At 38.2% G+C, this 26,116-nt stretch overlaps 1 long non-coding RNA gene across 1 annotated transcript; it reads right to left on the bottom strand.

Annotated features, from left to right (window-relative positions):
- Positions 1 to 5,902: 5,902 nt before the first annotated feature.
- Positions 5,903 to 8,141, bottom strand: LOC147583296 (uncharacterized). The gene is made up of 2 exons (XR_015248065.1): positions 8,007 to 8,141; positions 5,903 to 7,976 (listed from the first exon to the last, which is right to left on the bottom strand). It is a non-coding gene; the product is annotated as an uncharacterized LOC147583296 (long non-coding RNA).
- Positions 8,142 to 26,116: the final 17,975 nt, after the last annotated feature.

Genomic DNA, 26,116 nt, shown 5'->3' with positions numbered 1-26,116 from the left:
TATGATCTCACGGTTCATGAGTTTGAGCTGAAGTCAGGCTCTGCTGACAGGGCAGAGCCTTCTTGGGATTCTCTCTTTCCCTCCCCTGCGCTCTCACTCTCTCTCAAAGTAAACAAACATTAAAAAAATATATAACGTATTCAGAAGAGTGCAAAAATCATACTAATAATCATAAAGTTTATACCCGTTTGAGTGCGACTACCACCTAGATGCAGCAATAAAATAGGATCAGCCACTGAGAACCTTTCCTCTTGGGCTTCTGAGATTTCTTCATTACCATATGAGTAGCTGTTACTTCTTTTTCATTGCTATAGAGTTATGCATTGTATGAATGTACCACAGTGTGTCCATTCTGCCATTAACAAACATTTTGATGGCTTGGATTTGGGAATATTACAGATTATGCCACTATGAACATTTTTTAATGTGTTATTTGGTACATGCAGTACATACATCTGTTGGCAGAATATTGAGGAGTGGAATTTGGGGATCATAGGGTACACATACATATCTGCCTTTAGTAAGGAGATACTGCCAGTTGTCCTAAGTGGTTGTCCCAATTGTTATATATTTCTTGGTACTGCCCTTAATTTTCATTTTAGCCTTTCTAATGGGTACAAAGTGGTATTGGTTGTGATCGGAGTACGTATTTCTATCTGATGTTCCATTTTTTTGTTCAGGGAATGATTTTTTTTTTCCCCATTGGCCAATCACCATTTAATGTCCTTGCTCCACTGTTACACAGTTTTGTCAGGTATCCATTGATACCAGTTATGTATCCATTTATCTGTGAGTCAGTTTCTAGATTTTTCTTTCTATTCTATTGCCTATCCTCAGGATGATATTTTAAATTGTCTTTTTCTAGCTTTAGCTTTCTCCCAAGGATTAGTTTTTATACTGGTTGGAACTGTGAGTACAACAGTTACTCATTTTCCTTTTTCTGTGTAAAGCATATGGTAAGCTCATTTGTATCTGAGATAAACCACTGCCAAATTCATCCTGCTGCTTATCCAAAACCTCTACCTTGTATAACTAAGGGTACAAAGGCTTTTAAATCTTTCTATTTCCTTCATAACACTATCAGTTAGCTTTCCTTTGGGAGCAATTTTTCATGAATAGTACTTTTCACTCTAATACTTTTCACTTTATGGACATTTTCCCCATAAACAGATAAACAGAGAGCAATAAAGCCATAGTTATGTCAGTGCTGAGCCAGGCTCAGTCATTAGCTGAGTAACTTAGTTAAGTATAACAGCCTCATGGAGTCTGTGGTTAAGATTTTTGCCTGAGGGAAATTTCAGAACTATATTCTCTGAATCCCCGGGGTCACTTGAAATCATTGAAACTATGAACATTAAATTCTTGAATGTGAAGAGTTTACTGAATATCAATTTGTCTTTATCTTCTGAGCTTGAATTTATAATAGGGAGTTCCTATTCCTATTTAGATAACTAGATGGATATGAGGGATAGGGAGGGTCTCTTAAATTCCCAGGATTCTGGCTGGGAAAGGAAAAATCTCAATATTGAATGTTGAGTTTGAGATAACCGCCAGGAGGTAGATAGTCCATAGGTAGATTCGAAGTTCATAAGAAATGTCCAGGCTGGATATCAGTAAGAGGGAATTAATATAGCCAGGAATGAAACCATGACAGCACAGAAACCTCAGGAAGAATTTGCTATTTAAACGAACTTTTGCAGTAATACGGTAAATCTTCATTCATATTTGTATTTGTTGAAACTTGATTTAGGTTAAACATGGCCCTTACCTTGGTGAATGGCATGGCATCCTCTCCCTCCCATTACCCATGCCAGTCATCTGGTGTATTCTGCACTCTAGGTTCTCATCTCTTCAATCCAGCTTCCTCACTACCACCACCAGACTGATCTTAAAAGGCCAGTCTGACCTGCTGGTGACCTCTTCTAATTGTTACCTTTTCCCTAAAAAATCTTTAATGGTTCTTCACCCTCTATGGTAATACTTCTTCAAAATGTGGCCCAGGTTCTCCTGCATTAGAATATTTTAGAGAGTGCCCTTAAAATTCAGATTCCAGGGTCCTACCCTGGAGCTGAATTAGAATGGGGATAAGTAATGTGCATTTTAAACAAGCACCATAGGTGATTCTGGTGCATAATGAAATCCAGTGACTTGGATGCAAGACCCCATCCAAGATCTACCTGCTGCTGGCCTTTGGAGCCTTTTCTCTGTACCTGTGCTCTGGCCATAATGAATTACAGCCGCCCCTTGAACAACAAGGGTTTGAACTGCAAGGGTGCACTTACACATGATTTTTTTCAATAAGTGTAGTATAGTACTGTAATTAAATTTTCCTTGTGATTTTCTTTGTTAAAAACTTAAAAATAATTTTTTTATTGAAGTGTACTTGACATACAATGTTACATTAGTTTCAGGTGTATGACATACTGATTCAACAACTCTATGTTTATGCTATGTTCACCATAAGTTGTAGCTACCATCTTCACTGTACAATGAATGCTATTACATTACCAATGACTATATTCCCTATGCTATACCTTTCATCCCCATGACTTATTCATTGTATAACTGGAAGCCTGTACCTTCCAATCCCCTTCACCCATTTTACCCATCCCTCCATCTCTCTCCCCTGTGGCACGCACCAGTTTGTTCTCTGTATTTATGGGTCTGTTTCTGCTTTATTCATTTTTTTTAAGATTACACATATAAGGGAAAGCATATGGTATTTGTCTTTCTCTGACTTATTTCACTTAGCATAATACCCTCTACATCCATCCATGTTGTTGCAAATGGCAAAACCTCATTCTTTTTTATGGCTGAGTAGTATTCCACTATTTACGATTTTCTTAATATATTTTTTCTCTAGCTTACTTTATTATAAGAACACTGTATTTAATACATACAATAAATATACAAAATATGTATCAATAGACTGTTATCAGTAAGGCTTCCAACAGTAGGCTATTAGCAGTTAAGTCAAAAGTCAATACACAGATTTCTGATTGCATAGGGGTCCCTAATCTTTGTGTTGTACAAAGGTCAACTGTACTTAGAGTTTCCTGAGCCCCTACGCCTTACTCATGCTAAACCCTTTGTCTTGAATACCCCACTTTGTCCTTGTTCTGGTGAGCCCTCCTCATCTATCAAGTCTAATTCAGCTGTTGTATCCTTCATTTCATCCTATTTCTCATCAAGTCCATGAACCATTCTCTTTGTCTATACTGCACCCTATTTATTTACCAATGTACTTAGACTTTCTGCTCTACTAAACTAGCCCCTTGAGAGAAAGGACTATGATATTTAGTAAAAAGTTGGCATGTATGTGTGTGTATACACACACACACTTTAAAAACAGCTAAATGTACAAAGGAGAACTGATTTTGAATGTATGTATTTTCTTAAGCATTGTCCTGACATAGAGTAAAAAATAAATGTCAGCTGAATAGGTGAACTGAATCCAAAACCATAGCACATGTTAAGATAGTCCACACCTGGCTCTGATTTACATTCCCAAGCACTCTTCTATTCAGTCTTTATATTTTCAAACTTAATACCTCTTGACATATGATTTAAAGCACCCACATCAATACACTCATTGAATGGAGCTTAATAATAGGTTGTTTATATACCTGTCCCTGCTCCTGGAGCCAGCTCGAAAGTACAGAGTGGTCAAAAACATTATCCACTAACTGGGAGTACTTTCCCAAGAATATATCCATGGTTTCCAAACTGAATAGTTGGCTCTGTTCTGAAGACATGTATACATATATATTAAGGGATTTTTAATAATGAAACTAAAAAAAGTGTTAAATGTGAAGGGAAGCAATAAAAAGAATGACTGCAGTTTGCAATCTGAAGCTTTTGAGAGAAACTCAAGAATGCCACTTTAGGGGCGCCTGGGTGGCGCAGTCGGTTGGGCGTCCGACTTCAGCCAGGTCACGATCTTGCGGTTCGTGAGTTCGAGCCCCGCGTCGGGCTCTGGGCTGATGGCTCAGAGCCTGGAGGCTGTTTCCGATTCTGTGTCTTCCTCTCTCTCTGCCCCTCCCCCGTTCATGCTCTGTCTCTCTCTGTCCCAAAAATAAAATAAAACGTTGAAAAAAAAATTTTTTTAAAAAAGAATGCCACTTTAATTATATTTTAGCCCTAAAAATGTATTCTGATTGTAATACGTATTAGGCATTTTTTTTAATGTTTATTTACTTTTGAGAGATGGAGAGTGAGGGGGGAGAGGCAGAGATAGAGGGAGACAGAATCTGAAGCAAGCTCCAGGCTCTGAACTGTCAGCACAGAGCCTGATGCAGGGCTCAAATCCATGAACCATGAGATCACGACCTGAGCCGAAGTTGGACACTTCACCGACTGAGCCACCCAGGAGCCCCTGTATTTGGTATTCTTGACTGCAATTATAAAATCATTCTAGTTTAATTCTAAATATAGGATTAAATTGAATTAAATCACTATTGTGCTAGTTTTGGAAAAGGTTTTGCTGCCTTTGTTTCCTTACACAGTATCTCCTAATTACCTGCTTTTAGTCATATTAGATACCAAAATTCAGATTCTATTAATAGCTTTCTTTTTCAATTTTTTTTTTTTTTAAGTAAGCTCTATATCCAACATAGGGCTTGAACTCACAATCTCAAGATCAAGGGTTGCACATTATACTGACTGAGCCAGCCAGGAACCCCAAGATTCTATTAACAGCTGTGAATAATAATGAAATACATTATTTCATATGTGAATTAATGAAATGTGAATTGATTTCAGTTTTTAAATACTCTCTTTTCTCTAATACTGGATCTTTGTTACACAGCTCTTCAAGGCCAGAAGCTCAAATTTTCATTCTGGCAGATGGAGAATTGCAAAAGCTTTAACTAAGATTTTGGCATATATCCACTCAATAAGCAGCCCTTGCATATTATGCCAAAAGTGCAAAGTAGATATAGTTTTGAATATAAATTGTATTTTCTTAACAGACTTCCTCCACTTGGTTTCCTCAGTTATTTGTCTTTAAGGTGCACAAGTCATGTAAGATGTGCAAATGACCGGTATATTTAGATAATTTAACCAGTGAAAAGCAGTCATGCCTGGGTAGCTCCAGGAAGTGTGTCTCTGTTCTATACTACCACAAATCTGGGCTTTGTTGAATTAATGGGGGCAGGGAATTCTAAAGATTCCAGTCATTTTACATTTTTTAGAGATAGCATGGCAGAGGTACTGTTACCACGACTTAATGTAGTAGCATTTGTGACTTGAGAATGTGCTTGCCAAAGTGTCAACAAGAACATATTCTTTAGCTACTACAGATTGGTGCCCAAATAGCCAAACAGGAAACAGGAAAGTAGTTCTAGATTTCTTAAACTATTATCTTTTATAAGTAATTCTTTTATTTTTTTCCCACAGTTACTTTTTTGTGTGATGAGAACTTTCAACATCCATTCTCTTAGCAACTTTCAAATATATAATATAGTATTATTAAATATAGTCACTGTCATTATATCCCCATGACTTATTTATTTTATAACTGGGAGTATGTACTTTTGATCCCCTTCACCCATTTTGCCCACCTCACCCTCCAATATTATAGTTTTCTGATTGAAAAATTCTTCAGGGGCACCTGGGTGGTCAGTTAAGCAACCAACTCTTGATTTCGGCTCAGGTCATGATCACACTGTGATATCAAGCCCCACACTGGGCTCTGCCCTGACAGCACGGAGTCTACTTGAGATTCTCTCTCTTTCTGTCTGCTTCTCCCCTGCTCATGCTCTCTTTCTCTCAAATAGATAAACATTAAAAATTCTTCAGGACTGTTTAGTAAGTACACAAATGTACAGATCATCTATACTTCTGTGACATTTTATTTATTTATTTATTTATTTATTTAATGTTTATTTATTTATTTTTGAGAGAGAGAGAGAGAGAGAGAGAGAGAGAGAGAGAGCACGAGCAGGGGAGGAACAGAGAGAGAGGGAGACACAGAATCCAAAACAGGCTCCAGGCTCCGAGCTGTCAGCACAGAGCCTGACGGAGGGCTCGAACTCACAAACCATGAGATCATGACCTGAGCCGAAGCCGGACGCTCAACCGACTGAGCCACCCAGGCACCCCAGCACTTGTGACATTTTAAAGTATTGTGCCTTCTAAATTTTAGCTTTATGTACATATATATAACCTATTAGAATATTTCCAATGTCTTCTAATACTAAAATGTGAAAAAACATTTAAATAATATACTGTATTAAATATAAAATCTAAGTATTTAGCGTTTCTGATTGTATTTGAAGCACACATTTTCATGCAGCTTCTATGCAAAAAATTTTAAATGCCAATCTAAGGTTACTACAATATGTCATAATTTGAAATGTACACATTAGCTGATACATTAGAAAAATATTTTTGAAAATCAAAACTCTATATATACACATTTAATTGTTTCAGAAAAGTGAAATGCAAATTATAGGGAGCTTCCTATTGCTATTCAGCATAACAAAGTACTCTGCTTATCTTTTAAGCCTAAAGTGAGCTGTCCATTTTAATGTCATTGTTCTATCTGTCACTATTGATTTCCCTGTAACAGAAATAAATTGAAATTTACATGTAGAAGTTTTATGTTTACACTTTACTTTCATCTGAATCCACTTATAAACTTAGGACCAAAGATTTTTCAAAGTTATATTCTTTGATAAAGGCTTCCAAATAGAGCTTTTATTCTGGATGTAGGTGTTGGAACATCATGGAAATCTTCTCTATTCTACCAGAAGGGGGCAGCAAAACAAACCAAAAGGAAATTTATGGATCCAAAAAAAATCAGGAAAGGCACTCAAGAAAATTCACAAAACTAACAACCCAGAAGCTTCTGTGAGTGGCTTCACTGTTTGAGAATGTTTATGAAGGCCCTAATACCAAGTGCCCCTCTTTGCAAGATCTTAAGGCATCAACAGTCTTCATGTAGACTCAGGCCTATCTAATAAAAATTATTAACCTTGCTAAATTCTTACCATATGCCAGGTACCCTGATAATCTCTGAACCCTGAATACATATTATCTTACTTAATCATCACAAAATCCTTGCCAGGTAAATATTCCTATTTAATGGATGAACCTGAAGAATATGGACTTCAGGTAATTTTAAGTCACACAAAGTAGCAAAGTCAGAATTTAAGCCTAGTTCCTATTCCCAAATGCTTACTCTTAACTACTAACCTTACCTTACTATATGCCTCTAGATTTCAGAGAAACTAGGTGTGTAGGCTTTAGCAGACAAGAAATGTTTGTTTGTTAACGGACTAGAAAAAGGGCTAGTTACTTAAGTCAAATGTTACCCGTAAGCTTTAAAATATACAGCCTGAAAACTGGCGAATGATGGAAATCATGGCCACAATATTTGCAGCTTCTCCCATAAAGGTGGAGTCTGTTTTCTCACCTCTAGTATCTAGGTTGACCTCGTGCCTTGCTTTGACCAATAGAATGCAGCATGTGTGTTTCTGGGCTGATTCTGTTTCTGGACCTTAAGAGGCCAGGTTACTTTGGTCTCCAGTCTCCTGGGCCCTGGTGGCACATAAAGAAGCTCAGGCTTAACCACAGAACCCATGAAAGATGATGTGGAGACTCAGTCCCAGCCAATACCACGTGGAAGAGAAGCATCCAGCCTAGCACTCCTGTTCCCCAGAACTGTGAGAAATAATAAAGTGTTGTTTTGAAACCATTATGTTTTATGGTGGTTTATTCTGCAGCAATATGTAAGTGAAACAACAATGGAAAACCAAAAATGACCTAAGTCTACAAATATTTAATACAGATTCCACTCTTCCTATCTACTATCGCTTTTCCACTGTCCATAGGTATATGAAATAGCTGTGTGTCCTTTCTCCTTTTTGCAACATATAGTTGGTAATGAATACCAAAAATGTCAAAAGGCTGTTAGCTCAAAGCCAAGGAATTTCCAAAGTTTTAAGTCAAGCCTTAATTAGAAATGTATCTATCTACACACACACACACACACACACACACACACACACACACACACACACGTTTATTTATTGATTTTTAAATAATCTCTATACCCATCATGGGGCTCGAATTCATGACTCTAAGATCAAGAATTTTCTGCTCACTAGCCAGGAGCCTCAAAATGTACCCATCTATTTAATGACACTCTCTAAACAGCTCCTAGGGCTGGAAAAGCATTTATATGAGCTCTAAAATAAAGGCATAAAAGTCCTTTTAGCAATTACACTAAGGCTGTGATATACATAATTTTTACTGTTAAAAGTCTTCAGCCCATGTTTGGGAGTTAGCATAGATCTAAACAGATCTAAAATCCTTCTTTTTTTCTATGCCTCAAAACAATTATTTGAGAATTTTTGATAACTTACATATATAACACTCATACGATGCCTCCTATATCCACATACTGTTGTAAGTGACTCATTTAATGAGGTAGGCACTATCATTAATCACCATTTTATAAAAGAGGAAGTTAAGGTATAGACAGAGGTTAACTAGCTTGTCCAAAATCACAATGCAGCAAATTTTGATCCTTTTCTACTGGATGAAGGCGGTGGGGGTGGAGACAGATAAGGAGTTAGGTTATATTATGTGTTCAAATAACATCTCCAAATAACCCTTGGGTCTAACCATGACAGCAGGAAGGCCTCTGCATGTTATTTGAGATCAATGATATGTCTCTAACCTTTCCAGCTTCATCTGCCACCACTGGCTCTCCACCCTGACCTTCAGCTGTAGAAATGTACACCCCACATATACCTTGGAATTTTTTTTTTACCTCTGTGCTTTGCTCTTTTGGTCCCACTCAACAGCCACCCCCCGCTTGGAATGCCTTCATCACCTTCTTCCAATATGAAAGTGCAGTTACATACCTTTCAAAGTCCACCAACAGCACTCTCTTCATAAACTTTCCTACTTTTCAATATATCACTCCCTTGACTTCTGGCCAAATCAATGCTCTTCCATCAAGTTCCCTTAGCTCTAGTATTCTAAGAAATTTTTTTCCACATCATTTCAAATTAGCTGTTTTAAAAATACATCTTCCACATTACCCTTCAAGGCTCTTGAGTGCCTAACCCAATTTTCTCCATACAGTGTGAACACATTAGTTGCAATAAATTCATGTGAACAGAGGTGGCATTCAGTCAGGGTGAAGAGGGCATCTTTTTCAGACCCAAATCCTGTTATATGAACTTTAGAGACAAGCAGAGTGACATTTCTGGTATTGTCTCAGGGCAGTGCCAGTTTTAAGGGTAAGGAATAACAATTTCATGTCTTTGGTTCAAACTAGAAAATTCTATAGCAGTTCCATATAAGCAACAGTAGGGATTGAAATCCAGAGGTACTGGACACTAAATGGTTACCTACCAACAGGTTTTAGGACAGTTTACGAAGCACAGAGTTCAGCAGAGACCAACAATTACCAGTTAATAAGCTCACTGTAACAACAGCTCAAGTCAACTAGGACTGCAGTTCCAACCATTGACATCTCCTTAACCAACTAATTACCAATTTTCCATCAGGTGGAGATGCCACAATTTTCCTTGAAAAAAGTGGCAACAGGGGGATCATTTCTAGAAAAACAAGGTAGCATTTGGATTTTAAAAATCATTTGAAATCTGGGAAAAAAGGATGTAAGTCATTAAGAAAAAAAAAAAATGTTTTTGGAGGAGGAGAAGCCAAGATGTTGGAACAGCATCGAAGTTTTTTTGCGACTCTCATCCCTGAAATACAGCCAGATCAACACTAACCCATCTCGCACACCTAGAAAACTGATTTGAGGATTAACACAACAATCTGCACAACCTGAACCACAGAACTTGGCAGGTACGCAGAGCGGAGAGGTGAACTGGGGGAGACAGAAGCTGTGGAGGGCAGGGAGCTGTTTTCGTTTGTGGAGAGAGGATGGAGACGGGGGGGGGGGGGGGGGGGGGAGAGCATGGGAAAAGCACCACCCCTCCCCCACCACACACACAAAAGCAGCTGGAGATAAAGTGGAAAAGTGGAAACAGCCGCAGGGACTGAACAAAAAAGGGAGAGAGGAGAAAGGAGAGGGTTTAAATTCCATTAAGATTCTATAAACAGGGGAAGCGCAGAGTCTGAAACTCTGCAGCTCAATACCTTGCAGCGCTCTGGTGGGAAGGGCGAATCGCCAGAAGCAAAGTGGGGTCCGGGAGGTTCTCGGGTCACACAGGGAGAAGCAGTTCCACTGTTGTAAGGACATTTGGTAGAAGCTGTGCTGCCACTTGGTCCCAGCAGACCCCAGAGAACAATCACATTCGCTAGCGATGGAACAAGGACGTTAAGAGTGAAGCCTGGTGCGAGATGTGTGTTGCGATTTTCCATAAACCCTGAAACGCTGCTGCTACAAGATCCTACGAACCTTTTCTGGGGCGGGCTCACACCCAGCTGCAATCTGTGGGCATCAGCAGCAGCGCGATCTCGCGAACATTCCTGGGGGCGGGCCGGCACCTGGCCATTTCTCAGAAAGACCCTCTTCCAGAGGCCTGAGAGGATCAAAGCTACAGTCCCTCAGAAGTGAGGGTGTGGGTTGGAAAACACAGCCATATTAGAGATAAAACTCAGAAGGGAGGTGCCGCCTGGCAACCTGACGGCTTGGTCACAGACAGTGTAGAAACAGGGAGTGGATGGAAACTGAAGACAAAGGAGGGGTGTTTGATTACCAATGGTGAGAGCACAGAGTTCTGATACTACTGGGTAAAGCCATTTCACCTCTCTCCTGGATGCGCATAAACGCCTACACACACCACAGCAATCCACCCCAGTAAGCTAAGCAGCTCCATCTAGTGGAGAACGGAGCCATTACACTAAACCTCACCCAACCGGGCCAACAGCGCTCTTGACAACACAAATCTCCCGCCTGCTTAGCTTAAGAACTATGAAGTGCTTCACAGCTTGACTTTTATGGGAAACCAGATGTAATTTCAACCTTACTTCATATTGTTCACTGGTCCTTTTATTCAGTTTTTTTTTTCTTTTTCTTTTCTCATTCTTGAATACAGAAAGAGAAAAAATTTATTTTTATTTTCCATTTTTATTAAAAAGATAATTTTTTCTACTATATATTTTACTTTTTTGTAAATTTTAAAAAATCTATTTTACTTTCATCATTTTATTTTATTCTATCTTATTGTATTCATTTTTTCAAATTTTCAAACATTTTCCTTTATTCTTTTTGTATCTTTCCATTTTTTCTCTAATCTCTCAAGCTTCTTTGAACAACCAGGTCAAAACACACCAACGACCTAGCATTGTTTATTTGATTTCTTTGTGTTGTTTTTAATTTTTTAAATTTAAGTGTTTTTTATTTTTGTTTTACTTTATTAATTCCTCTTCTTCCTTCAAAATGATGAAATGAAGGAATTCACCCCAAAAGAAAGAACAGGAAGAAATGACAGCCAGGGACTTAATCAACACAGATACAAGCAAGATGTCTGAACCAGAATTTAGAATTACGATAATAAGAATACTAGTTGGGGTCAAAAACAGATTAGAATTCCTTTCTGCAGAGATAAAAGAAGTAAAAGCTAGTCAGGATGAAATAAATAATGCTATAACTGAGCTGCAATCTTGAATGTATGCCATGGCGGGAAGGAAGGATGAGGCAGAGTAGGAAATCAGTAATATAGAGGACACATTTATGGAGAATAATGAAGCAGAAAAAAACAGGGAGACTAAGGAAAAAGAGCACAAAATAAAAATTAAAGAACTCAGTGACTCATTAAAAAAAGGAATAACATCTGAATCACAGGGGTCCCAGAAAATGAAGAGAGAGAAAAAGGGGTAGAAAATTTATCTGAGCAAATCATAGTGGAAAAGTTTCCTAACCTGGGGAAAGACACAGACATCAAAATCCAGGAAGTACAGAGGAAGTACTCCCATTAGATTCAACAAAAACCAACTATCAACAAGGCATATCATAGTCAAATGCACAAAATACTCAGGCAAGGAAAGAATCATGAAAGCAGCAAGGGAAAAAAAGTCCTTAACCTACAAGGGAAGACAGATCAGGTTTGCAGCAGACCTATCCACAGAAACTTGGCAGGCCAGAAAGGAGTGGTAGGATATATTCAATGTGCTGAATTGGAAAAATACGCAGCCAAGAATTCTTTATCCCACAAGGCTGTCATTCAAAATAGGAGAGAAAAAAAAGTTTCCCAGACACACAAAACTTAAAGGAGTTTGTGACCACTAAACGAGCACTGCAAGAAATTTTAAGGGGGACTCTCTCTGAAGGGAGAAAAGACAGGGAAACAAAACAACACAAAACAAAACAAAACAAAAACAAACAGACCAAAAGCAACAAAAACTAGAAACGATCAGAGAACACCACCAGAAACTCCAACTCTACAGGTGGCATAATGGCAATAAATTCATATCTTTCAGTACCCACTCTAAATGTCGGTCTAAACGCTCCAATCAAAAGACATAGGGTAACAGAATGGATAAGAAAACAAGATCTATCTATATGCTCTTTACAAGAGACCCATTTTAGACCTAAGGATACCTTCACATTGGAAACAGGAGGATGGAGAATCATCTATCATGCTAATGGTCACCAAAAGAAAGCTAGATTAGATTAGTCGTACTTATATCAGACAATATAGATTTTAAACTAATGACTATAACAAGGATGAAGAAGGGTACTATATTATAATTAAGGGATGTATCCACCAAGAAGACCTAACAACTGTAAACATTTATGCTCCAAACATGGAAGCACCCAAATACATAAATCATTTAATCACAAACATAAAGAAACTCATTGGTAGTAACACCATAATAGTAGGGGACTTCAACATGCCACTTACAGCAATGGACAGATCATCTAAACAGATAATCAAGGAAACAATGGCTTTGAATGACACAGTGGACTTCTCAAAGTCAACACCCAAAAAACAAATACTCCAGTGAAGAAATGGACAAAAGACATGAATAGACACTTCTCCAAAGAAGACATCCAGATGGCCAACTGACACACAAAAAGATGCTCAACATCACTCATCATCAGGGAAATACAAATCAAAACCACAATGAGATACCACCTTACACCTGTCAGAATGGCTAACATGAACAACTCAGGCAACAACAGACGTTGGTGAGGATGCGGAGAAAGAGGATCTCTTTTGCATTGTTGGTGGGAATGCAAACTGGTGCAGCCACTCTGGAAAATAGTATGGAGGTTCCTCAAACAATTAAAAATAGAACTACCCTATGACCCAGCAATTGCACTACTAGGTATTTATCCAAGGGATACAGGTGTGCTGTCTTAAAGGCGCACATGTACCCCAACGTTTATAGCAGTGCTATTAACACTAGCCAAAGTATGAAAGAGCCCAAATGTCCATTGACGGATGAATGGATAAAGAAAAGTGGTATATATGTATACATATACATATATATATATATATACACACACACACATATACATATACATATACATATATATACATATACATATATATATATATATATATATATATATATATAAAATACACACAATGGAGTATTACTCGACAATCAGAAAGAATAAAATCTTGCCATTTGCAACAATGTGGATGGAACTGGAGGATATTATTATGCTAAGCAAAATTAGTCAGAGAAAGACAAGTATCATATGACTTCACTCATATGAGGAGTTTAAGATGAACATAAGGCAAGGGAAGCAAAAATAATATAAAATCAGGGAGAGGGGATGGCCTAAATGGGTAAGGGGCATTAAGGAATCTGCTCCTGAAATCATTGTTGTACCATATGCTAACTTGGATGTAAATTAAACAATAAATAAAATTTAAAAAGATTTTTTAAAATGTTTTAAAAATTAATTAAATTTAAAAAGTAAAAATGATGATGTTCATTTCCAAGAATGTGAAAACATGATTTAGAAATCACTGTATTCTAGGGGTGTCTGGCTGGCTCTATTGCAAGAGCATGCAACTTTTGATCTTAGGATCATGAGTTTGAGCCCCATGTTTGGTGTAGAGATTAGTCAAATAAATAAATATATACATACATAAATATTTAAAAAGAGAGAAATCACCATATTCTACATAAAACATCTTTTGGCCTAAGTCAGTGTTTCTGAAAATTTTTTTTTCATTATAGGCTTCTCACCCCAACAAGGAGAAACTCTAGATTTAAATTCTCCCTAGTGAGAGAAATAGGAATAATATTTTGTTGAGTACTGTTGAGCTTTGGAGGTACACAGACCACTCTAATGTCTAAGATTGTTTTTGTCCCTTATGACAGAATTTTAGAGTTTATGGCCTAAGCCCATTAACAGAGCGAACTTCAAGACTGCAACCAAACAGGGAGCACTAATGGCCACAGTATCATACTTGGATGTGTCTCATAAGACAGACTCTCAGTGTGCTTCTCACATGCATCTTGGCCAGCTAGGGGTGTGCTTTGGGTTTTTCTTCATGAGACAAGAGATGCCCTCTCATACTTTCAGAGATAGAAGAACATTTTTAAAGTATTTTATTTTTAATTTCCATGTATTTTTGAGAGAGAGAGAGAGCAGGAGGCAGGAGCAGGGGAGGGGCAGAGAGAGAGGGGACCAGAGGATCCAAAGTGGGCTCTGCACTGACAGCAGAGAGCTTGATTCAGGGCTCAAATTCACAAACCTTAAGATCATGACCTGAGCCAAAGTTGGATGCTTAACCAACTGAGCAACCCAGAAAATACTTTAAACATCAAATCTAATGTTTACTTTATAAAAAGTAACAAATCTTGAAAAGAGATATTATCTGATAATTTACCTTGCCTAGTAGTTCCTAGTGGTGTTCCTTCTCTGAAAGGCTGCCTGTCTCCCTCTTTGTTGCTAGACATACTAAGTGTACTTAAAATAGACATTTTTTGGCACCTTAGTGGCTGAGTCAGTTAAGTGTCTGTCTTCCATTCAGGTCATGATCTCATGGTTCATGAGTTCGAGCCCCGCATCAGGCTCTGTGTGGACAGCTCAGAGCCTGGAGCCTACCTCAGATTCTGTGTCTCCCTCTCACTCTGCCCTCTATGCCTCGTGCTCTCTCTCAAAAATATATAAAGATTAAAAAAAATTAAAATAGACATTTGTTTTTATCTACTTCCAGAAAGGCTATGATAGATATTTCTCTTAATGAACACAATAATTTACCTTCATCACAGCACTGTTACAAGGATTAAATTATTTAACATGTAAAATTGCCTAGCACAATAAGCTTTCTGGCATAAAACACACAGCCATAAATTAATTATGAAAGAAACAATGTGTAACAATCTGAAAAAACAAAGAGGTTATTGTGAAAGCGATTGGAGTGATTGTTGACATTAACTACAATACTGTTATGCATCTAAAAAATTAACAATAATTCTTTAACACAATCAATTATTCAAATATGTGTTCAGATTTCTGAGTCTCATAAAATGTTTTGGCCACTGGTTCATTTGAATCAAGTTCCATACAAAATTCCCATGCTGCATTTATTTACTGGATATATTTCCTAAATCTCTTCAAATTTTAGGTTCCCTTTGCTTTCTTTCCTTACCATGTATCTGTTGAGGAATCTGTGTCACTTGTCCTATAGAGTTTCCCACACTATGGATTTCACTGGCTGCCTTCCTCTGGTGGTGTTAACATGTGCCTGTATCCCTCTATTTCTTGTAAACTTGGTGCTAGGATTGGGAGGCTCTCAGATTCAGGATTGATGGTTTGGGCAAGAATGCTTCATAGACGTTGTCACTGACTTCCACTACATGTGTCAGAAGGGTCATAATGTCTGGTAGTCTCAGTGGTGATGCTGATCAGTGTGTTCAGATACTGTCAGCCTATTCATTATGATCTGTTCACTAAAGTTTCCAACAGCCTTTCATCTCATGCCATTCTCCTCCTTACAGCTCTTCTTAGACTTTAGTGTTGGGAAAGCTAAAAATATATTTCTCAAAGTCCTTTGCAGCTAGAGTTATGGATGTAATTTAAATTCCACCAACTGGAGGCACTTGTGTACAGTGAAGAATCTAGAATGCAGAGGGGAGGACATTGTTATGAGGAATCCTTCTTAATGGGGCATATTATCATGAAGGTGACGTGACTGTGGAAACCAGTAAGGGTGGCTTCCATATTCAGCAAGTGGCTTCCTGATCATGACATGAGCAGCAGTCCTTTGCCAGCCCAGTTCTAAAGCATGGATTTGTGACTCACTCCTGAAGCTCAGTTTACAATCCTGCTATTTGTAATATAACATGCAGTAAATAATCCCTTTTGGCTTAAATTACTTAAGGGTGGATTTTGTTCTCTGCAGTGAATCCTGAGCAATGCACCTCCTCTACGAAAAGGTATTGTCAGAAATTGTCAAACAACTGCCTCTCTGATTAAAAAAAAAAAAAAAAGTGTATCTAGTTAACTTGCTAACAATTTCCTGAGTGTGTAAAACAGATATTCTAGGAAGATGAACATTTATTTATTTTTGAAATTCCAGTATAATTAACTTATAGTGTTATATTAGTTTCAGGTACACAACATAGTGATTCAGCAATTCTATACATTACTCCCTGCTCATCATGATACATGTACTCTTAATCCCCCTCACCTATTTCGCCCATGCCCATCACCATGGTCCCCTCTGGTAACCACCAGTTTGTTCTCTATATTTAAGAATCTGTGTTTTTGTCTATTTTTTGTTCATTTGTTTTGTTTCTTAAATTCCACATACGAGTGAAATCATATGGTAAATTTTCTCTCTCTGACTGACTTATTTCAACTTAGTATTATATCCTCTAGATACATCCATGTTGTTGCAAATGGCAAGATTTCATTTTTTATGACTAATATTTCATTGTATATATATTCCATATATCCCCCTTTTTTTTTTAATGTTTACTTATTTTTGAGAAAGAGAGAGCAAGCAGGGGAGGGCGGAGAGAGAGAAAATCCCAAGCAGGTTCTGCACTGACAATACGAAGCCTGACACAGGGCTTGAACTCACAAACTATGAGATTGTGACCAGAACTCAGACACTTAACTGACTGAGCCACCCAGCTGCCTGCCACATATCCTTTATCCATTCATGTATCGATGGATACTTGGGTTCCTTCCATAGTTTGGCTATTGTAAATAATGCTGCAATAAACACAGGGTGCATATATATTTTGAATTAGTGTTTTCATATTCTTTGGGTAACTACCAGAATTGGACCATTAGGTAATTAAACAAATATTTTCTGAGGAACTTCCACACTGTTTTCCAGTTTCCAGTTTGCATTTCCTTCCACCAATGGCGCATGAAACTTCCTTTTTCTCCACATCCTCAGCAACATTTGTTTCTGGTGTTTTTAATTTTAGCCATTCTGACAAGCATGAGGTGTGTATCTCATTGTGGTATCTCACTTCTTTAAATAAGAAAATCATATAGCTATTTCATATTCCCATTGTATAAACTTTCTTTTAAAAACCCAGAAGTGCTTTTTAAACATTTAGAAATTAATCATGTTAAGAAAATTTAATCCATATCCATTTATGAAGACAATTTTACTAAAAAATGTTTAAATGTCTAAAAATTTAAATTCAATAATGTCAACTACAATGTATAAGTCTTTGGAATTTAGCAAAGAGATTTCTATTCAACTTTATATGATGTTCCAACACAGATAAGTTGAAAAGAATTCTACAGCGACCCATATACCTGTCACCTGGATTCTACAATTAACATTGGTATTTTGCTTGATCACATATCTACCCATCTATGCATCCTTCTATTCATACATTAATTTATCTTATTTTTTGATACATTACAAAATAAGTTGCAAACATGAGTACATTTCACACCTAAACACTTAAGCACAGCAGGTTTTGTTTTGTTTTGTTTTGTTTTGTTTTTTAGCTATAGTATTTGGCCACTGGAGGGCTTCCAAATACCATAAAATGCCCTAGAAAGTTAATCTATAGCATCCTACAGTATCAGAAGGTTTACAGAAGGGGTTGCATGGAATATAAATGCCATCAGTTAGAGTGAGGGACTCAATCCAAAATCTAGCAAGAGATTGCAGCACCTTTCATCTTTACTCTCCTCTTTTTACAGCTACTTTCATTATAAAAGAGAAAATATAAAACCAAATGATTTGTGCTGTTGAGGTAGCCAATTCTTTAGCTCAGAATCTCAGAAAACTGGATGGAAACAGGATGTTACATTTGCAGAAATGAGCTAGTATCATGTACTCCAATTAACTGGTTGATTGATACTCTCTACGAAAGCAGGGGGGCTGTTTGTTTACATCACTCACCCCAGCTTGTAGAACATAGCCCCGCACATGCTAAGGCTCAATGAACAATTACTGCAGCAATGAGTGAATGCAAGTGCTTGATTCCAAATATAATCTTCACACGTTTAATGTCATTACTAACCAAAGAAGTTGTGTTGCTTCTTTTTTAAATGACAATAAGCCTTAACATAAAACTAACAGCATAGGTTGGTTATCCTACCACTGGGACTGCAACTATAGATATAACCATGTTTTCCACACATGCTTCAGTAATTCAGCATAAACCCACATTGCATCCCCTCAGAGCGCAGGTGGCTCTGCTGTGGCAGGTGCTGTAGAAGCCTCAAGCTGGGGCAGAAGCAGGGCTGTCGGGGCCACAGGAAAGCTGCCCACAATTGAGGGCAGATCAGGGACCACTTTGCCCTGGGGCTTCCCAGAAATAAATGTTAAGTTTTGAAATGGGACTGATGTCTTCTGTGAATCAGTACAGGCAAGAGTCGGTGGAATTCAAATCATTACTGTCAATGTTACTTCCCTTTTGTACCTTTACACCCATCATGGGGCCTGAACTCATGACCCTAAGATCAAGAGTCACATGCTCTCCTAACTGAGCCAGCCAGGTACCCCTACACTACCATTTTTAAATTACTTTTTCAATGTGATAATTTTCTTTGCTACTTCCTTGACCTTTGAAAGGGCATTTCCATATTCAGTACAACTTCATCAAGTTAGCACACATCTATCTCAACAGCTACTATGGGATTTTTTTTTAACAATGTTTTTGTCTCTACAGGAGAATGAGACGCAAAGTGTTTTCTGACTGTGACTATAGAGAACAACACAAATAATAATTTTAAATCCATCAGTTTTCCTGTTAGGGATCATGAATGGGAATCAAAAGATAGGGACAATTGTGAGATTTAAAAACCATAAAATCACCTTGTATTTTGTGATGACAAAGGCAAGAGAAATGTAGTTTAAATTAAATCTCCTTACAGCTTGCAGCCCACAGACAGACACCTGAAACGGACAGAGTGTGACCATCCCCAAGGAACTCATGGCTGTCTTACTGCCATTAGTGTTTTTGTTTTTTCAGAGACTATAAGTATCTGTATCTTAACAGCAGTTAGCCCCTCAAGGTCCTGAAAGCCTTGCTTCCAAATTCCTTAGAGACTTACACTATCCCTAACCGTCACTAATTAAAAAGTATAAAACCAGTCACTCCTCACAATCCCAGTGCAGCTCTTTCTGCCCACGGTCCTGCCCGTGCTATAATAAAACCACCTTTTTGCACCAAAAACTTCTCGAGAATTCTTTCTTAGCCATTTGCTCATGAGCCCTACCTCACAATTTCATAATTTTATACTCAAAATAGGTATTTGAAGAAATTTTAGGACATAAACTGTAAAAGGTTAGAGGTGTAAGCAATCTCTTGCCCCAGCTAGTGCTGCCTTCTCATTAAAGAAATGTAAGATGTGTAGGCTCCCAAAGACTTTCAAATGGCCCAGAGATGCCTTTGTTAAAGTATACTTGGAGAAAATACACTTTTCCAGTGGAGCCGCGCGAGGCTCCCTGCCACATGGTGGGATGAGATACACTCCCAGCACTGAATCCTGGCAGAAGGTGGTTGACTGAGACCAAATATTCACTTGTTCTTTCTCAGAACACTACTTCTCTATGTCAAAGTTTCCACCAGTCATGGGTACATCCCTCCAAATAAAAACATGCAGTGAATGACATTTTCATAACGGCAATTTTATCCAATTAAATTAAATGTTTTTTTTTTTTTTTTTTTCCTGTAATGACTTTTCTATTTATTTTGGTGTTAAGATGTCCTTTTATGAGTAGTGGTGATGAACAACAGGTTTTTCTTTTCCCATGGTATTTACCTTGGCCGAACTAAAAGTAAAAAACTCCAAACTGGGGCGCCTGGGTGGCTCAGTCTGTTAAGCGTCTGACTTTGGTTCAGGTCATGATGTCACGGTTTGTGAATTTGAGTCCCACGTCAGGCTCTGTGCTGACAGCTTGGAGCCTTGAGCCTGCTTCAGATTCTCTGTCTCCCTCTCTGTGTGCCCCTACACCACTTTTATACGTACCCTCTTTTTCTCTCTCAAAAATAAATAAAACATTAAAAAAAAAAAAACCAAAAAACTCCAAGTTAGTCTCCAAAGACATTTTTGAAATTTTACTATACATAAAAGTCTAATGCCTAGAAAGCCTAAAATGTCTCTCCCGAATTAAGATTCTATAATGCAAAATATAAATAAAATAATCAACAATTCTAGGAATTTATTTTTCCTATGCAGGTACTGGGCATGAAACGAAACAAACAGAAAACTATTGATTGGTAGAACAGGAATTCCCTGTTTTCAGCCACCCCAAGCATCCCAAATTCTCTCACAGGATATAATTAAATTAACTGATAGAAGACAGCTTCTAGGGGTGCCTGGATCACTAGTTGGTTAAGAGTTGGACTCTTGGTTTTGGCTCAGGTCATGATCTCACAGTTCATGAGTTTGAGTCCCGTGGGTTGAGCCCCATGTGGGGCTATGCACTGACAGCATGGAGCCTGCCCTGGGATTTTCTCTCTTTTCTCTCTCGGCCCCTCCCCTGCTGGTGCTTGTGCTTTCTCTCACTCTCTCTCAAAACAAATAAATAAACATTAAAAAAAAATTTTTTTTTTTTAATGTTTATTTTTGAGAGAGAGATACGGAGTGTGAGCAGGGGAAGAGCAGAGAGAGAGGAACACACAGGTTCCGAAGCAGGCTCCAGGCTCTGAGCTGTCAGCACACAGCCTGACACAGGGCTTGAACCCACGAACTGCGAGATCATGACCTGAGCCAAAGTTGGATGCTTAACTGACTGAGTCACCCAGGTGCCCAATAAATGAACATTTTTTTAAGACAGTTCTAAAGCCAACTGCCTATGATTAATTCCTAGTCCTGCCATTCACTAGCTGCTTTATCTTGGTCAAATTACTTAACTCACTCTGTGTCTCAATTTCCTTATTCACAGAATGGGGATAATAATAGTGACTAGATCATAGGTCTGTGGTCAGGATTAAATCGGATAATCCACATAAGGAGCTAAATACACTGAGTGACACATAAGTGCAAATTTACTGTTAGCCATATTAGCTAATGTCTAAGCTAAGGTGCTATAACAAAGATCCCGAAATACATTGTTTTAAATAAGATATGTTTATTTCTCCCTCTTCTACAGTGTGGCATAGGAAGACAGACTACTCCATGAATTTATCCAAGGATCCAGTTGACAATGTGTCTCTACTAGCCTCAGTATATGGATTCTATTTAACATCAGAGTAAAAAGCAACTGCTTCAGTTGTCTTTTCTTCTTTGAGTAAGCTCCAGGTCCAATGTGGGCCTGGACCTGGCGGCCCTGAGATCAAGTCACATGCTCTTCTGACTGAGCCAGCCAGGGGCCCCTCAGTTGTCTTCATCCACATGGGCTGAGGTAGCTCACCAGTACCATGTCTGCAATCTAGCCCATGAGTAAGGAAAAAAAAATGTGTTAAGAGTGAGCATTTCAGTTTTAAGAACGCCGAAGCAACTGACTTCTCCTCAGGTCATGATCTCGCAGTTCATGAGTTCGAGCCCCGTGTCGGGCTCTGTGCCGACAGCTCAGAGCCTGGAGCCTGTTTCAGATTCTGTGTCTCCCTCTCTCTCTGACCCTCCCCCGTTCATTCTCTGTCTCTCTCTGTCTCAAAAATAAAATAAAAAATGTTAAAAAAAATGGGCAGAAAATCTGAAAAGACCTTTTTCCAAAAACATACAGATGGCCAACAGGTACATAGAAAGATGTTCAACATCAGTAATCATCAAGGAAATGTAAGTCAAAATCACAGTGAGATATCACTTCACACACGTTAGAATGACTATTATCAAAAAGACTAGAAATAACAAGTGTTGGCAAGAATGTGTAGTAAAGGAAACCCTCGTGCACTATTGGCAGAAATAAAAATTGGTGCAGCTACCATGGACAACAGTATGGAGCTTCGTCCAAAAATTAAAAATGAAACTACCATATGATCCAGCATTCCACTTCTAGGTATTTACCCAAAGAAAACAAAAACATTAATTTTAAAAGATATATGCACCCCTATGTTTATTGCAGCATCATTTGCAATATCCAAGATATGGAAACAACTTAAGTTTCAATCAGTGGATGAATAAAGAATATGTGATATATCTACAGTAAAACCTTGGCTTATGAGTAACTTGTTCTGTCAATGTTCCTCAAGATGAGCAAATATTTCTAATAAATTTTGATAATTTATTATAAATCACTGATAAATGAGTGATGTCTTGCAATACAAGCAGTATGTGACACAGAATATCACATGATCACAACTAAGTCAGTGGTTCTTGAAATTGATATATGAGTGCTTTGAATTACGCTCAAAAATCAAGGTTTTACTGTATATGTATACACACAACACACACACACACACACACACACACACACACACACACACACATATGCATACAATGGAATATTGTTTGGCCATGGAAAGGAATGAAATCTTGCCATTTGTGACAAAATGAATGGATGGACCTTGAGGACAATATACTAAATGAAATGAATTAGACAAATGCTGTATAATCTCTCCTATATGTGGAATCTAATATATATATTAGATATGTGTTATATATATATCATAGACACAGAGAACTGATTGGTGGTTGCCAGAGGCGGAGGTGAGAGGGTGGGGGAAATGGGAGAATTGCTTTTGTTTTTTGTTTTACTTTACATAAATTGAAATTAAAAAAAAAAAGAACAATAGGGGCACCTGGTTGGGTCAATTGGAAGTGCATGCTACTCTCGATTTGGGGTCATGAGTTCAAGTTCCATGTTGGGTACAGAGATTACTTAAATAAGTATAATTGTTAAAAAAAAAAAAAGAACACTAAAGGTATCTATCTTACATGCTATTTATAACACATAAAATTAATCTAGAATAGTAAGTGCTATATAAACATCATTTTTTTAAATTATCAATTTGCCAGAACAGTATTTTGGGTACAACGGACAATGTTGGTTGGACACCGAGTATCTATTTTCCTCTTCCTCCTAACAGATCCTTTGTCCAGGTACCTATCCCTTGCCCTTGTAGCCTATGAGACTTACAGATGCTACTAGTCAAATTCCTAGCTCCAGGGATGGGCTCTAAATGGACTAACGCCACTATATTCATTTATTCCTTCCTGCTAAGAATAGGCAAATAATCCAATACTTGTCAATTCGATTCCAGAAGAGGTTTGCTGGAAACTTCTGGAAAAGATCCTCCTTATTTTTAAAGATAGTGATTGAAAACCAGTCTTTCTTGCTAGACATGAGCCATGTTAAGATTTGCCTGCTAATGCTAAGGACTTGCAGTGGCATGATGGGGTAATCTGCTGGAAATGGAATCATCAAGAAGAGTGACTCATTGTACCCTTCAAAGAATTTGTAATTTAAAGGGTCTGCTAAATTGAATATTGACATGTGAACACAGAGGAAATAGAAGGTCCCAGGGAAGGGTAGGGTGCAAACAGCAAGACTGAATGCACAGCTGATGGGAAGGGGTGGGTGTGTTAGTTTGGTAGGGCTGCTATACAAAGTACCACAGACTGGGTGGCTTACAAAACCAGAAATCTATTTTCTTACAGTTCTGGAGGCTAGAAGTCCAAATTCAAGGTGTTGGCAGGGTTGGATTCTTCTGAGGCCACTCTCCTTGGCTTGTGGATGGCCGTCTTTATGTTCACATGGTGTTCTCCCTGTGTGTCTGTCCAAATTTCCTCTAAGGGCACCAGTCATATTTTACTAGGGTCCACAATAATGACTTCATTTTCAACTCAATCACCTCTCTAAAGACTCTATCCCCTAGTCACATTCTGTGGTGCTGGGGATTAGGTAGGACTTCAACATCTGAGTTTTTGAGGGGAAATAATTCAGCCCATAACTGGGGTTAGAGAAAGTGGGAATAATATTTGGAAGAAAAAGGGGGGAGAGGAAAATGGTAATTTGTAGAAGGAAAGATTCTGAGTTGTTCCTAAGGGAAAGGGTAAGGAGGAAATATGAAGGAGGTACACTGGGCCTCAGGAGAATTGCTTTAGGCACTGCCCCAGAAATTAATACACTCTTAAGCCCCTTCTATTACAGGCTTATGTTCTTCAGAATTCTAAAGATAAGAATGTTCTTTGGATTATTAGTAAATAGATGTTTTGGTTTTATATTTATGTCTGAACTTCATAAGTTTCCATTTCAAGCCAGGAAATAAACTCATATATGTTATATATGTTAATTTTTTTGAATCAAAGAAATTAGCTTTGAGAATATAGGGATAAGCAGACCAAGTAATGAATGTGTTCATGAGTAGCTACTGGTCATTAGCTAATGCCTAGTCCTTAATCAGGAGTTCAAGTTCTGTTGAATGCAATGGGATCAGATCTAACACAGCAGGGGTACTCAGAAAAAGCTTCATTAACACATGCAATATAAAGTGGCAGAATAAAGCAGAAGTATATTTCAAGGAAGAGGTATGATATGAGCATAATAAAAAGAAGAGTCTGACTTATTAACAATTCACACTTAAAGAGATGTGTAGGGGTCCAATATTGAGCCTGAGCTCTGTACACTCTAAGATTAAGCCATGGAAGTTCTATCTGGAGCACTGTCGAGCCAATTTACCTGAGAATATATTTACATGAGGGACTAAAAAGGCTTTTAGGGTTCAAAGCTCATGCATTTGGGGGCTCCTGGGTGGCTCAGTCAGTTGGGCGTCCAACTCCAACTCAGGTCATGATCTCAGTTTGTGAGTTCAAGCCCGGTGTCAGGCTCTGTGCTGACAGCTCAGAGCCTGGAGCCTGCCTCAGATTCTGTGTCTCCCTTTCTCTCTGCCCCTCCCCACTCACACTCTGTCTCTCTCTGCTTGTCTCTCTCTCAAAAATAAACACTAAAAAAAAAAAAAAAAAAAGCACACGCATTTGGTTTAAGGCAACATCAAGAACTGTAAGCAATCTTTTTCTGTAAGAGATTTTACCCTGATTGCAAACCAAAAAGTTAGCCTGCCACATGGATATTGGTACAAGATATAAGACTCTTGATTTAGAGAGAAAGGAGGGTTTACTACAGCAATAGCACTATCCAGAATATCAGCTTTTGAGGTGGGGGAGGAGGACACTAGTTTTGAGTCCAAATTCCCTGCACACGCAGGGGCTTGCATTATAGGAGAGGAACCTTCAGCCTAGGGAATCTGAACCTTTTATAATGGACAGTAAAAGCTTGTTTGTTCTTTGCTCCAGGTGATACCATTTCTGTCTTCTCAGGCTGTTTGCTATACAAACATCTTGAAGAGACAGCCCAGAACAAGGGGCAGTCAATGCTTCATCCACCTTATGTGCAGAAATGCAAACTTCATGAAGAATTATCTCCAAAAAACTGGCCTAGTGTCTGAGGGAAATGACATGTTCTTCGAGAGTCATGCCAGGGTTCTAATCCAAGAGGGCTCTGATAGAAGAAGAAAAACTAAAGGGACCATTTCCCTAAAATCTTGTTGAATCATTGAGAGTGCAAGGAATTCTTGGCACGGATATAGTTACTGTGACAGAACTGATGAACTTGACTTTGGTACCAAGAGGAGGCATTACCACATCTATACAAATATTACCACAGTAGCCTGAAGAGCAGAGGAAGAGAATAGAAGATGCTACCTAGTAACCCAAATGATGTGTTCGTAGATGCTTGTGGTATTCCAATAGTAGCCTGGATTTTAAGTCTCTAAGAAATTTAAAATTATAGGGGTGCCTGAGTGGCTCAGTCAGTTAAGCATCAGATTCTTCATTTCTTCTCAGGTCATG

This window comes from Puma concolor, chromosome A2 (assembly GCF_028749965.1).
Source record: "Puma concolor isolate L17-30 chromosome A2, mPumCon1.1.hap2, whole genome shotgun sequence".
NCBI classification, from domain to species: domain Eukaryota; kingdom Metazoa; phylum Chordata; class Mammalia; order Carnivora; family Felidae; genus Puma; species Puma concolor.
Note: the sequence above shows the minus strand (reverse complement) of the source record. Positions and strands in the feature narration are given on the sequence as shown.